The sequence below is a fragment of the Sus scrofa genome, chromosome 7 (assembly GCF_054392235.1).
Source record: "Sus scrofa isolate SSC_HxYL_T2T_F1_AM1 chromosome 7, Sscrofa_HxYL_maternal_Yorkshire_Landrace_v2.0, whole genome shotgun sequence".
Lineage (NCBI taxonomy): Eukaryota > Metazoa > Chordata > Mammalia > Artiodactyla > Suidae > Sus > Sus scrofa.
Genome location: NC_139389.1, coordinates 67,175,088 through 67,189,641, shown reverse-complemented (window position 1 = coordinate 67,189,641; position 14,554 = coordinate 67,175,088). Strand labels below are relative to the sequence as shown.

Genomic DNA, 14,554 nt, shown 5'->3' with positions numbered 1-14,554 from the left:
GGTGGCGTCATTGAGTGAGTTTGGGAGTGTTCCTTCCTCTGAAATTTTTGAAATAGTTTCATAAATATGGGTGTTAACTCTTCCCTAAATTTTTGATATAATTCTTCTGTGAAACCATCTGGTCCTGGAATTTTGTTTTTTGGAACTTATAAAATCACAGTTTCATTTTCAGTACTTGTAACTGGTCCATTCATCTTTTTTATTTCATCTTGATCTAGTCTTGGAAGATTGTACTTTTCTAAGAATTGTCCACTTCTTTTAAGCTGTCCATTTTATTAGCATACCGTTGCTTGTAGTAGTCTCTTAGGTTCCTTTGCATTTCTGGATGTCTGTTGTAATTTCTCCTTTCTCATTTCTAATTTTATTGATTTGAGTCCTCTCCCTTTTTTCTTGTTCTTTTTTGGATGAGTCTGGCTAAGGGTTTATCAATTTTGTTGATCTTTTCAAAGAACCACCTTTTAGTTTCATTGATCCTTTCTATGGTTTTCTTCATTTCTATATCATCGATTTCTGCTCTGATCTTTATGAATTCTTTCCTTTTGCTAACTTGGGGTTTTGCCTGTTCTTCTCTAATTACTTTAGGTGCAGAGTTAGGTTGTTTATTTGAGCTTTTTCTTGTTTTCTGAGGTAGGCTTGTATTGCTCTAAACTTCCCTCTTAGAACTGCTTTTGCTGCATCCCATATGTTTTGATTTGTTGTGTCTTTATTGTCATTTGTTTTTAGGTATTTTTAAATTTCCTCTTTGATTTCTTCAGTAATCCCCATTGGTTGTTTAGTAGCGTGTTGTTTAGTCTCCATGTGTTTGTGGTTTTTTTGCAGGTTTTTTTTTTTTTTTTGTCTTTTTAAGGCTGCACCAGCGGCATATGGGGGTTTCCAGTTTAGGGGTCGTATTGCAGCTGTAGCTGCCGGCCTATACCACAGCCACAGCAACGTCAGATCCAAAGTCTGTGACCTACACCACAGTTCATGGCAATACCAGATCCTTAACCCACTGAGCAAGGCCAGAGGTAGAACCCATGACCTCATGGATACTAGTTGGGTTCGTTAACCACTGAGCCACAATGGGAACTTTGATCACTATGCTTTTTAGGACTGCACCCACAGCATGTGGAGGTTCCCAGGCTAAGGGTCTAATCGGAGCTGTTGCTGCTGAACTATGCCAGGCCAGATCCAGGCCATGTGTGTGACCTACACCACAGCTCACAACAACGCCAGATCCTTAACCCACTGAGCGAGGCGAGGGATTGAACCCGCAACCTCGTGGTTCCTAGTTGGATCTGTTTCCGCTGTGCCATGACAGGAACTCCCTCTTTGGGTTTATTTTGTATGGTACTGGTTGTGCTTCCTGAATTTGAGTGAGTGATTCCTTTCCCATGTTAGGGAAGTTTTTGGCTGTTATCTTTTATTATTATTATTTTTATTTTTTTATTATCTTTTCTGTTCCACATCAGTGATTTTCACTAGTCTGTCCTTCACCTAACTTATTCATACTTCTGCCTCCTGTATTCTGCTGTTGGTTGTTTCTAGTGAATTTTTTGTTTTAGTTATTGCGTTTTGCATCTCTGCTTGCTTAGTCCTTAAATCTTCTATTTCATTGTTCAGTGTTTCTTGTAATTTATCAATCTTTGCCTCCTCTTTACTTCCAAGATTTTTTTTTTTTGCTTTTTAGGACCTCACCTGTGGCATATGGAAGTTCCCAGGCTAGAGGTCTAATTGGAGCTACAGCTGCCAGCCTACACTGCAGCCACAGCAACGCCAGATCCAAGCCACGTCTGCAACCTACCCCACAGCTCACAGCAATGTCGGATCCTTAACCCACTGAGCAAGGCCAGGGATTGAACCCACAACCTCGTGGTTTCTAGTCAGATTCGTTTCTGCTGTGCCACGATGGGAACTCCTTTATTTCCAAGATCTTGAATCATTTTTACTATTATCAGTCTAAAGTCTTTTTCATGGAGGCTGATAATCTCCAGATCACTTGGCTGTTTTTCTGGGGTTTTTTCTTGCTCCCTTATCTGAGTTATAGTTCTCTGACTTTTCATTTTGTATAGATTTTGGTGTGGTCTCTTTTTTGCAGACAATAGGGTTATAGCCTCTCTTGCTTCTGATGTCTGCCCCCTTGTGGCTGAAGTTGGTACAGGAGCTAGCTGCAGGCTTTCTGGTGGGAGGGACTGGTGCCTGCCCACTGGTAGGTAGAGCTGATTCTTATCCCTCTGATGGGTGGGGTTTTGTCTCTGGGTGTGATTAGAGACAATGGTGTACCTGGAGGGGTGGTGTCTTTAGGCAACCTGTTTGCTGATGGGTGGGGCTGTGTTCCCACTAGGTTTGTTGTTTGGCTTGGGGCTGCTCAGCCCTGGTTGGTGAGGCCAGATTTTTCCAAAACAGCCACCTCCAGGGGAGTTCATACTGATGATTATTCCTGAGACCTTTCCCTCAATGTCATTCCCCCACAATGAGCCACAGTCACCCCCTGTTTTCCCAGGAGATCCTCAAAGTACTGCAGGCAGGTCTGGCCAGATTCCTAGAGAGTCTCTGCTTTGCCCTGGGACCCAGCACACATGAAATCCTGTGTGCACCTTTCAAGAGTGGAGTCTCCATTTCCCCTAGATCTCTGGAGCTCCTGTCTACGAGCCCCACGTGCCCTCAGTGCATGCTCCGGGGGCTCCTCTTCCCAAAGCCAGATCCCCAGGCCTGGGAACCTGACGTGGCTCAGAACTCTTATTCCTGTGGGTGAGCCTCTGCATATAGGGGACTGCCCACCTGGTCTGGGGACTGCCCACCTGGTGGGTATGGGGCAGTCATTTCTCCTACTGTCTCGATGTTAGAAAGGAGGCAAAGGCTGGAGCAATAAGATTGCAGGCAGAGTTATTGACCAAAAGAATGGTTGGGAGCTCTGAGCAGGCAAGACTCAGGCAGGCAAGACTCTGCAGAGGAGTGCTTGATTTTTTTTATAGACAGGGGCTGTTTTGTTGAGCCATGTAGTCTGCGGCTTTGGGGCTATTTTGTCTTTGGGAACTCATCTGTTTCATGGGCCTGTTTAATAAGAAGGAGTCTGCAGAGTTCCCGGCATGGCTCAGTGGAAACAAATCTGGCTAGTATCCTTGAGAATGAAGGTTCGATCCCTGGCCTTGCTCACTGGGTTAAGGATCCGGTGTTGCCATGAGCTGTGGTGTAGGCTGCAAACACAGCTTGGATCTGATGTTGCTGTGGCTGTGGTGTAGGCTGGCAGCTGTAACTCCAATTCAACCCTAGCCTGGGGATTTCCATATGCCATGGGTGCGGCCCTAAAAAGACAAAACAAACAAACAAAAAATAAAAAGAAGGAGTCTGCAAGTCTGGATTTAGCTGGGTTATGCTGATTTTTTTTGTCCTTTTAGGCCTTGTTTCATTTTCTGCTTAAGACTCTATGCAGCCTCCTCTTTGTCTTCTGGAGTGGGATATCTTTTTTTTTTTTTTTTTTTGTCTTTTGTCTTTTTTTTTTGTTGTTGTTGTTGTTGCTGTTTCTTGGGCCGCTCCCACGGCATAAGGAGATTCCCAGGCTAGGGGTTGAATCGGAGCTGTAGCCACCGGCCTACGCCAGAGCCACAGCAACGCGGGATCCGAGCCGCGTCTGCAACCTACACCACAGCTCACGGCAACGCCGGATCGTTAACCCACTGAGCGAGGGCAGGGACCTAACCCGCAACCTATGGTTCCTAGTCGGATTCTTTAACCACTGCGCCACGACGGGAACTCCCGGAGTGGGATATCTTTTTTTGACAGTTTCCAATCCTTTTTGTTGAAGGTTGGTTGTTCAGCAGTTGGTTGTCATTTGTTGCTTTTATGGGAGAAAATGAGCCCCATCCTTGTACTCCACCATCTCAATCCTAAAGTGAACTTCTTAAACAGTGTAGTTTTTTTTTTTTTTTTTTTTTTTTTGCTCCAGGCCCCTGGGATCTGGAGCATTGGGAAAGAACCAGGAAATAGTTTCCTCTTCCCTGGACCACCTCTCTTCTTGGCAATCGTCCCTTCCCCACATCCCCATGGTAGTGAGAGTAGAAACAGCTCTTTTTAACCTAATACCCCTGTCACCTCTATTCCTCAGCCTACTGGCCCAGAACAGAGCCCCCAAATCAAGCTGGAGAAATTGAGGTTCATCCCAGTTCAAGGAGCTACTTGGTCAAATCCCCTTTACGGCCATGAGGGTTCCCTGTCACCACCAGGTAACTGTCTTCTCTTCTCTTGAACAAATGACGAAGTTAACCAAGTGTGCCTGCTCTCCGTTTTTGTGAAGTAAATCACAAGGCACCCTTTACATATTGTTCTAGAACATAAATTTTATATATTTCAGCAAGGGAAAAATCACATTTTGTTTGCAGAATTCCTGGGAGAACACTTTCTCTGCTCAGAAATTAGGCATACTTGGTGATTAATGACCTGCCCAGTGAACCTGCCTTGGGAAAGATAATAGTTGTGCTCGAGTGTCACCAACTCCCATCATTTCTGCTTCCGGAGAAGCCATGGGAACAGGCAGAATTCCTCTCCTCTCTGAAGCAGCTCTCCACTGCACCCACAGAACTTCACTGTGGGTGGTGGGCACACCTTTCAGATTCTGCCTCTGATGTTCAAGCAAGGAACACAGATCCTGTGTTTCCAAAAATGAAATCCCAAATTTCATTTTTTTGAGTGTGACAGTTTAGTGCTTTTTTTTTTTTTTGTCATTGTTGTTGTTTTGTTTGCCTTTCTGTCTTTTCTAGAGTTGCACCCGCGGCATATGGAGGTTCCCAGGCTAGGGGTCCAATTGGAGCTGTAGCCGCCGGCCTACACCACAGCCACAGCAATGCAGGATCTGAGCCGCATCTGCAACCTACACCACAGCTCACAGCAACACCGGATCGTTAACCCACTGAGCGAGGCCAGGGATTGAACCCACAACTTCATGGTTCCTAGTTGGATTCATTAACCACTGAGTCAGGACTGGAACTCCCAGTTTAGGTTTTTAAATGTTGCCAAATGTTTTAGTTAACTGTTGCTGGCTAACTAATCACTTTAAAACCTAGTGGTTAAAAATAACATTGATTGACATTCTGGTTGTAGCTCAGTTGTAGCAAACCTGACTAGCACGCATGAGGACTCAGATTCAATTCTTGGCACTGCTCATCAGTGGATTAAGAATCCAGTGTTGCCACGAGCTGTGGTATAGGTTGAAGATGTAGCTCACATCCTGTGTTTCTGTGGCTGTGATGTAGGCTAGCAGCTGCCAATCTGATTGGACTCCAGCCTGGGAAATTCCCTATGCAGCAGGTGCAGCCCTAAAAAAAAAAAAAAAAAAAAAGAAAAAAAGAAAAAAAGAAATCCCCTCCCCCCCAAAAAAAACCCCACTGATTTATTTTTTTTTCTTTTTCTTTTTAGGGCCATACCCATAGGTTATGGAAGTTCTCAGGCTAGGGGTGGAATCAGAGCTGTAGCTGCCAGCCTATGCCACAGCCATGGCAATACCAGATCTGAGCTGTGTCCTTGGCCTACACTGCAGCTCATGGCAAGGCCAGCTCCTTAACCCACTGAGCAAGACCAAGGATTGAATCCACATCCTTATGCACGAGTTGAGCCAGAATGGAAACTCCCTGATTTATTATTTCTGATCTTCTTTTTTTTTTTTTTTTTTTTTTTGCCTTGTTGTTGTTGTTGTTGTTGTTGCTATTTCTTGGGCCGCTCCCGCGGCATATGGAGGTTCCCAGGCTAGGGGTTGAATCGGAGCTGTAGCCACCGGCCGACGCCAGAGCCACAGCAACGCAGGATCCGAGCCACCTCTGTAACCTACACCACAGCTCACGGCAACGCCTGATCGTTAACCCACTGAGCAAGGGCAGGGACCGAACTGGTAACCTCATGGTTCCTAGTCGGATTCGTTAACCACTGTGCCATGACGGGAACTCCTGATTTATTATTTCTAATGCTTCTGCAGTTTGTCTGGACTCAGCCAGGCAGTTCTGCTCCATATGGTGTCAGTTGGGGTCACTCACTGGTAGGCATTCAGTGGGATGCTTGTGGATAGAACACTTAAAATGGCTTCACTCACATGTCTGTGCCTCAGATGAGGTAGCTGGAATGGCTGGGGTGCTGGCCGGGCCTCTCTTCACATGGTCTCTGGCCCAAGCTTAATTTTTAGTGACTTGATTCCAAAAAGATGAAAATGGAGGCTGCAAAACATCTTAAGGCCTTGACCCAGAAGTCACACATTATTATTTCCTTTGCATTCTAATGATGAAGCTCAGATGCACATCCAGCCCAGATTCAAAGTGCAGGAAAATAAACCCCACCTCTTGGTGGAAGGTCTGACATGCATTTACAGGCACAGGAGCCATCACTCTGTACAGTCTACCACATCAACAAACTCACGTCACTAAAACATACATATCTGGGAGTTCCTGTTGTGCCTCAGCAGTAACGAACCCGACTAGTATCCATAAGGACGTGGGTTTGGTCCCTGGCCTCTCTCAGTGGGTAAAGGATCTGGCGTTGCTGTGAGCCATGGTGTAGGCTGGCAGACATGGCTCAGATCCCGCATTGCTGTGGCTGTGGTATAGGCTGGCAGCTACAGCTCTGATTCAACCCCTAGCCTGGGAACTTCCCTATGCCATGGGTGCAGCACTAAAAAGACAAAAAACGAACACCCCCGCCAAAACACACACACACACACACACACACACACACACACACACACCCACACACCCACACACACACGTAGGTCAATGTGGCCCACAGGTGCAGCTTTTACTTGAAACTTGAAACTTTTAAGACATTCACCTGGAAACCCTTCATGACCAGGGACTTTTTATGGAAGGAGATCGGGGTGAGGAGTAGCAGAAAAAGGAGACTCTGGGCTTTCCCTGGTGTTCATGTGGCCTTTGTTCTCTGGAGGAGAAGAATGTCAGAAGAATGTTACTGCCTACGCCTGACTATTATTACTTCCTTATTACTAACCTACTTTGAGACTGCTTCCATCCATAAGCCTGTATCCCCAAACTGCCCAGTTATAACCCGGTGGAAGAAGGCCAGCTGACTGCTGAGATCTCCTTTAATACTCTGATGAGTGCACTAGCTTTAGTCTAGGGAATCATCGTACGATTTTAATCAGGACTGTTTTGTTTAGGTTATTACTTGGGAATTTTTACCTTGGATGCTAAGAAGGCTCTATTCCAGTTACCAACTGCCACCTGACAAATTATCCAAAATTGAGTTTTATAAAGCAATACTTTATTATGCTTACAGATACTGTGGTACAGGAATTCAGGCAGGGCATAGTAAGGATGGATTATCTCTTTCTCATCCAAATCTATGGTTTCAGCTGAAGACTTGAAGGCTGGGGGCTAGAATAATTTTTTTTTTTGGTCTTTTTGCCATTTCTTGGGCCACTCTCCCTCGGCATATGGAGGTTCCCAGGCTAGGGGTCGAATTGGAGCGATAGCCGCTGGCCTACGCCACAGCCACAGCAACACCGGATCCTTAACCCACTGAGCAAGGGCAGGGATTGAACCTGCAACCTCATGGTTCCTAGTCGGATTCGTTAACCAATGAGCCACGATGGAAACTCCTAGAATAATCTTAAAGTTTGTTTACTTGCACGTCTGTGGGTGCTTGCTGGCTGTTAGATGAAAGTCTCTCAGAGCTCCATGTGGGCCTCTTCATGTGGTCTTTCTTCTTGGATTAATTTGAACTTCCTCACAGCATGGTGACTTGATTCCAGAGTGAGCATCCAGTGAGAGAGAGAGCCAGGCATAAACCATGTTGCGTTTTCTGACCTAGCCTCGGGTGTCTGCTGTATTCTGCTTATCAAGGAAGTCCCTAGGAGTTCCCATCATGCCTCAGTGGTAAGGAAGCTGACTAGTATCCATGAGGATGCAGGTTTGATCCCCAGCCTCGCTCAGTGTGTTAGGGATCCACCGCTGCAGTGAGCTGTGGTGTGGGTCACAGATGCCGCTCAGATTACATGTTGCTGTGGCTGTGGTGTAGGCTGACAGCTACAGCTCCAATTGACAGCTAGCCTGGGAACCTCCATATGCCATGGGTGCAACCCCCAAAAGACAAAAAAAAAAAAAAAAAAAAAAATCCCACAGGAGATAAGAAGGGATGGGAATCAGAACAAAGCTGGAGGACTGGACTTAACCTGGGAGAGAGTGGGGAGACAACCGTCTCAGTATGTTTGGCTGCTATAACTACCAGAGGGGAGTTCCCGTTGTGGCTCAGTGGTTAACTAATCCAACTAGGAACCATGAGGTTGTGGGTTCAAACCCTGGTCTTGCTCAGTGGGTTAAGGATCTGGTGTTGCTGTGAGCTGTGGTGCAGGTTGCAGACACAGCTCAGATCTCCCATTGCTGTGGCTGCGGCATAGGTCGGCAGCTGCAGCTCAGGTTCGACCCCGAGCCTAGGAACTTCCATATGCTGTGGGTGCAGCTCTAAAAAGACAAAAGGCAAAAACAAACAACAACAACAACCACCAAAACACACTAATCCCTAGTCACCTCCCAAAGGCCTCACATCCTAATACCATTACATTAGGAGTTAGGATTTCAACATATGAATTTGGATGGGTTACAAACATTCAGCCTAAGTAACGTCTCTTCCTCTGTGACAAACAGGAAGGAAGAAAAAGTATTGGTTAATATTGGTTAATTTCCCCCCCTGAAAGTGGTGAGGTTACCTTCAGAGAATGAATGGCATGGGTACTACTGGGAGGAATTATCCCCAGTGGGCTTTTGCAGGTTCCACATTTAAGAACATCAGGTAACGGGAGTTTATTGAAAGGATACGCAGGGCAGAAGGCAACACTATTATTGATCATTTGTTCCAAATATGTATGGGGGTCTCTGTTATGTGACAGGCACTGGTGTAGGTGCTGAGGATATGGCAGTGAACTGCACAAGGACAGTACTTTCTCAGTGGCTCTCACATTCTGGGAAATAAAAATAGCCCAGTAGATGTGCTCATCACCACCTCCATGGCACTGAGTCATTGGATGAGCAGAACTCCCCACGGCCTCTGCAGATGGCGCACAGAACAAAGCCCATGGCCCCCTGCATGTGCCTGGTTGTAGCAGGCTGCTCTCTAGTATTTCGTGCTCACTAAGTGTGGCAGACACTGCTGTACCCTTCTTAGTATCCATGCTCCCTTGTCTTCCTTCCTAATACAACAGTGATTTTATTTTGCAGAGAATGTGCCCAGTTAAAAAGCTAAAATGTGTCACACAGTCACTTCCTTGCCAAATAGGAGTGACAGTTCAGGACAATGAGAGATAAACGGAAATTATTGGGTAGGGCTTTCTGGAAAGCTCACTAAATGGGGGTGCAGACTCATCTGGCATGCCCTTTGGCCCTTCCTCCTCCCAGCTGCCTGCAATGCAGCCATGAGGGGAAGCTATCTCAAAAGTCTGAGGAAAAGACCAAGAGATTTGCAGAAATTTCTGCCCTGAATCCTTTTTTTTCTTTTTATGCCCACATCTGTGGTCTATGGAAATTCCCTGGCTAGGGGTTGAATTGGGGCTATAGCTGCAGGCCTACATCACAGCCACAGCCACACCAGAATGCGGTAATGCCGATCCTTAATCCCCCTGAGCAAGGGCATGGATCGAACCTACACCCTCATGGAGACTACGATGGGTTCTTAACTTGTTGAGCCACAATGGGAACTCCTCTGCCCTGAATCTTAAAGACAATAAGCCAACTCACTTATTCCTGGACTTCTCATTATGTGAGGAAAAAGACCTGTGTTGTTTAAGCCCTTGATATTTGAGTTTTCTGTTGCACTTAGCCAAGCTAAATCCATACATGATACACCAAGAATCGGCTGTGTTTGTTACCTGTGGTGGCCATGGGAATGGTTTCTCATGTCTTTTCTTTTCTTTTCTTTTCTCTTGTCTTTTTTAGGGCTGCGCCCATGGCATATGGAGGTTCCCAGGCTAGGGGTCGAATCCAAGCTGCAGCTGCCGGCCAACACCACAGCCACAGCAATGCGGGATCTGAGCTGTGTCTGTGACCTACACCACAGCTCACAGCAATGCTGGATCCTTAACCCACTGAGCAAGGCTAGGAATTGAACCCATGTCGTCATGGATACTAATTGGGTTTGTTAATCACTGAGCAACGACAGGAACTCCTGCCTTCTCACATCTTTAATGACAGGGCGTACAACTGACCAAGGTTGCTGCTGCATTCTAAAATCCGTCACTGTGGAGCTCCTGATGTGGCACAATGGGATCATGGGATCAGTGGCGTTTTGGGATCGTTGCGACACAGGTTCAATCCCCAGCCAGGTACAGTGTTTTAAGGATGCTGTGTTGCCGCAGCTGTGGCTTAGGTCTCAACTGCGGCTCAGATCTGATCCCTGGCCCAGGAGCTCCATATGTGGGGTGGCCAAAAATGAAAAAAAAAAAAAAGTCCACGTGGGCTGCTAATCAATGAACAGAGAGGGCATATTAAAGCAGGCTGATCTCTGGGAGATAGATGGAAGATGGGTGGTTTTGGCTAGAGGACTCCCTGGTGGCATTGCTGAACTTTTCTTAGAACTTCACTGCAGTCTAAGATGCTTCTACCCAGCTTACTTCCAGCTTCTTTCAGTTGCTCAGGGTCAGACTTATAGTATGGTTTAGTGGTTCTCTCAGTCTCACCTTGCTCTCTCTTCATTTTCTCTAACAGATGGTCTTCCTTATAAATGTTTTGTTTATTTAATCCCACCTTGATGACAGCTTCTCTAAGGACTTGAAATAACACATTGCCGAAACTGTTTATGCCTTTTGTACTCACTATTGCAATTACATAATTAATAAAGTATAACCAAGCCAGAAGTAAGAGTGCAGAAGAAAGTGAATTATCATTTTTATGAAAACTAACTTTACTGCTTTAGAAAGTTTTGAAAAAGACAGTTGTTTTTAAAAAAGCTATTGGAGTTCTCGTTGTGGCTCAGTGGTTAACGAACCTGACTAGGATCCATGACGATGCGGGCTTAATCCCCGGCCTTGATCAGTGGGTTAAGGATCCAGTGTTGCTGTGAGCTGTAGTGTAGGTCGCAGATGAAGCTTGGATCCCAAGTTGCTGTGGCTGTGGTGTAGGCCAGCAGCTGTAGCTCTGCTTCAACCCCTAACCTGGGAACCTCCATATGCCGAGGGTTCGGGCCTAAAAAAAAAAGCAAAAAAAAAAAAAAAATTTTCGGTTTTGCAAAATGAAAAATTTCTGGAGATCCTTTGTACAACACTTTGAATATACTTAATACTGCTGAACTGTATATTAAAAAATGGTTAAGATGGCAAATTTTCTTCTGATGTGTTTTCTTTTTTAAAATGGATTTTATTATATTTATAGTTGTATAACCATCATCGCAACCTAATTTTAGAACATTTCCACCCCAAACCCTCAGGCCACCCCTCCCTCCTTGCTACCCTCCCACCCCATCCCCTTTGGTAATCACAAGTTTTTCAAAGTCTGTGAGTCTGTTTCTGTTCTGCAAATAAATTCATTTGTATTCCTTTTTTTAGATTCCATGTATAATTGTTATCATATGATCTTTATTTCTCACTGTATGACTGATTTCACTTAGTATAATAATTGGGTGTTTTCTTTCTACAATTAAAATAAATTTAAAAAATAATTGTTGAATTTGGATTGGGGAAACCTCGGTAAAAGATTTGGGAAATAGTAGAAATCCAAGAATCTGCCCTCAAATTGCTTTGCAAGTGTTCTAAAGCTCTTATGCATGTTATAGAACCTAGAAGTCTAGGCAATTTGTTAGGAGATGTTTTACAAGAAAAGAAATGTGGAATTCCAATTAGCAGACCCATACTCAAAGAAAAAGCCATAGCATTACATCAAAACCTTGGCAAAAAAAAGAAAAAGTTTGGCAAGTTAATACATGTTTATATGTTTTAACTTAAAACATGTCCAAAAAGAAAAAAGAAAAAAGAAAATAAAAAAAATAAAACAAAACAAACAAAACAAACAAAAATGTCCAAATACATATCTTTTTTTGGTCTTTTTAGGGCCCCACCTGTGGCATATGGAGGTTCCCAGGCTAGGGGTTGAATTGGGGCTGCAGCTGTAGCCCTACACCACAGCAACACCAGATCCTTAACCCACTGAGCGAGGCCAGGGATTGAACCTTCGATCTCATGGATACTGGTCATGAGAGGTATCATCTGCTGAACCATGATGGGAACTCCCAAATACATATCATTTTAATGATACTCCTATTAAACAGAGGTTTTTTGTTTAATTGACCAACTCCTGGTTTCAATTGCACCAGATGAGAGGGCTTCTAATTACAATTTGGCCAGGGTAAAGGCTTGAGTATAGATACAAAGGAAGGATGAGCAACGAGGAGAGATGTTCCAGGCATCAGGAGGAGATTGATGAACAGGACTCAGGGAATGATGTCCAGACTGAAGGACATGTTAGGCTTTACTGAGAGGCTGGAAGAAGAGCAGACTGTAGTCCAAGAGGCAAGAGGGGAGGGTGAATTTCCTGGGCAAAATGATTCCTGGTGATGTAAGGCTGTGGGAACAGGTGGGGGGCTGCTGGAGTGAGGAGTCATAAGCCCAAGGTGTTAAGTGGGTCATTCTAACTCAGAAATCTTCTAGATGCTCAGCAAGATTGAGCCTAGAAAAGAAATTGGGGACCAGTTATGTGCAAGAAGCAGTGATGTGCTGGAAGCAGCTTGTACTGGCTCATGAGAGCCAATTGTGAAAATTTCAATTTTGGACCTGGTTATTAAACACAGTCGTTATTAGAAATTTATATTACCTTATAATGAAGTCAACTATATTAAAGCAAAGGTAATACATATTCAAAACTCATAACTTTTAATAAATTTACAACATTTTACTATTCATGCTCTTAAAGTTATTTGTTTCTTGTCTCTATAAGGCAGACATTCTATGTAGTGGTATGCCGTGGTGCCTCTTTGCTCAACTCTGCATTCAGTGCCATCATGTTGGTAGCTCAAAATCAGCTTATGGTGGAAGTGTTTACATCAGAGCTCGATTTGTTGTTTGGTCGATTACCTATATTCATTCATAAGTTGCAGCTGAAGGTTGGCTATGGATACAAGAGTTAAAAAAACAATGAAAGCATTCTGTGAGAATCAATTAGCTACATAAAATTCATGCTATACAATTTTATTTATTATTTTATTTTATTTTATTTTATTTTTTCTTTTTGCTATTTCTTGGGCCGCTCCCACGGCATATGGAGGTTCCCAGGCTAGGGGTCAAATTGGAGCTGTAGCCCCTGGCCTACACCAGAGCCACAGCAACGCAGGATCTGAGCCGCGTCTGCAACCTACACCACAGCTCATGGCAACGCCGGATCCTTAACCCACTGAGCAAGGGCAGGGATCGAACCCTCAACCTCATGGTTCCTAGTTGGATTTGATTCGTTAACCACTGTGCCACGACGGGAACTCCTATTATTTTATTTTATTTTATTTTTTGTCTTTCTGTTTTTTCTAGGGCCGCACCCGTGGCTTGTGGAGGTCCCCAGGCTAGGGGTCTAATCAGAGCTATAACCACCAGCCTTTGCCGCAGCCACAGCAACTCTGGATCCAAGCCATGTCTGCTACCTACACCACAGCTCATGGCAATGCCGGATCCTTAACCCACTGAGCAAGGCCAGGGATAGAATGCACATCCTCATGGATACTATTTGGGTTCATTACTCCTAAGCCAGGATGGGAACTCTTATTTATTTATTTATTTATGGTGGTGCCTATGGCATACAAAAGTTCTTTGGCCGGGTATAAAACCCACACATGCAGTGACCTAAGCCGCAGCAGTGACAACACTGGATCTTTAATGGACTGAGCCACCAAGGAACTCCAGTTGTATATTTTATTATATGTTAAACTGTGTGTTATACATACATATTAGTAAAACTTATAATAATAAATATATGTGTCCTTTTGTCTCTCTCTCTCTTGTTTTTAGGGCTGCACTTGTGGCATTGGATGTTCCCAGGCTAGGGGTTGAATCAGAGCTGCAGCTGCTGGCCTACACCACAGCCACAGCAACACAGAATCCTAGCTGCATCTTTGAACTACACCACAGCTCACTGCAATGCCAGATCTGTAACCCACTGAATGGGGCCAGGGATCCATCTGAGACCTCGTGCATACTAGTTGGGTTCGTTACCACAAACCCACAACGGGAACTCCCACAGTCATTTTTGAAGGGTACTGGTCAGTAATTTTGTTGAATGTTCCTCAATTTGGCTTTGTTTGATGTTTTTCTTGTGATTAGATTGAAGCTATGCGTTTTGGGGGCAAGAATATCATAGACCTTTGTGAAGTATATCAGGAGGCACATGATGTCATATCTTACTACTGATGATAGGGCTATTTTTGGAGGCAGGATCACAGGAGGAGGAACAAACCCAGGTAAAATATCTTGGATTCCAGTTTGGGATGGGGCTGAAATGCAGAAGAGAATTCAGATGAGAGACAGAGTTCTGGGAGCCCTGGCAACTTTAGAGGTAGTGCAGGACTCTGCAGGAGGCAAATTGCTGGGGAAGAAGGTATCAGGCTAAGAAGGAGG

General features: G+C 44.6%; 1 protein-coding gene across 4 annotated transcripts in view; it reads left to right on the top strand.

Annotated features, from left to right (window-relative positions):
• SCAMP5 (secretory carrier membrane protein 5) overlaps window positions 1-14,554 on the top strand; it is a 58,285-nt gene that overhangs the window by 8,558 nt on the left and 35,173 nt on the right. For 3 of the 4 annotated variants that reach the window (XM_084968831.1, XM_084968838.1, XM_084968834.1), the window contains exon 2: window positions 4,085-4,202. The exons of the other annotated variant lie outside the window; for it this stretch is intronic. The gene's annotated coding sequence lies outside the window, so the exon portion shown is untranslated. The remainder of the gene's footprint in view (window positions 1-4,084; window positions 4,203-14,554) is intronic. 4 annotated transcript variants of the gene reach the window in all.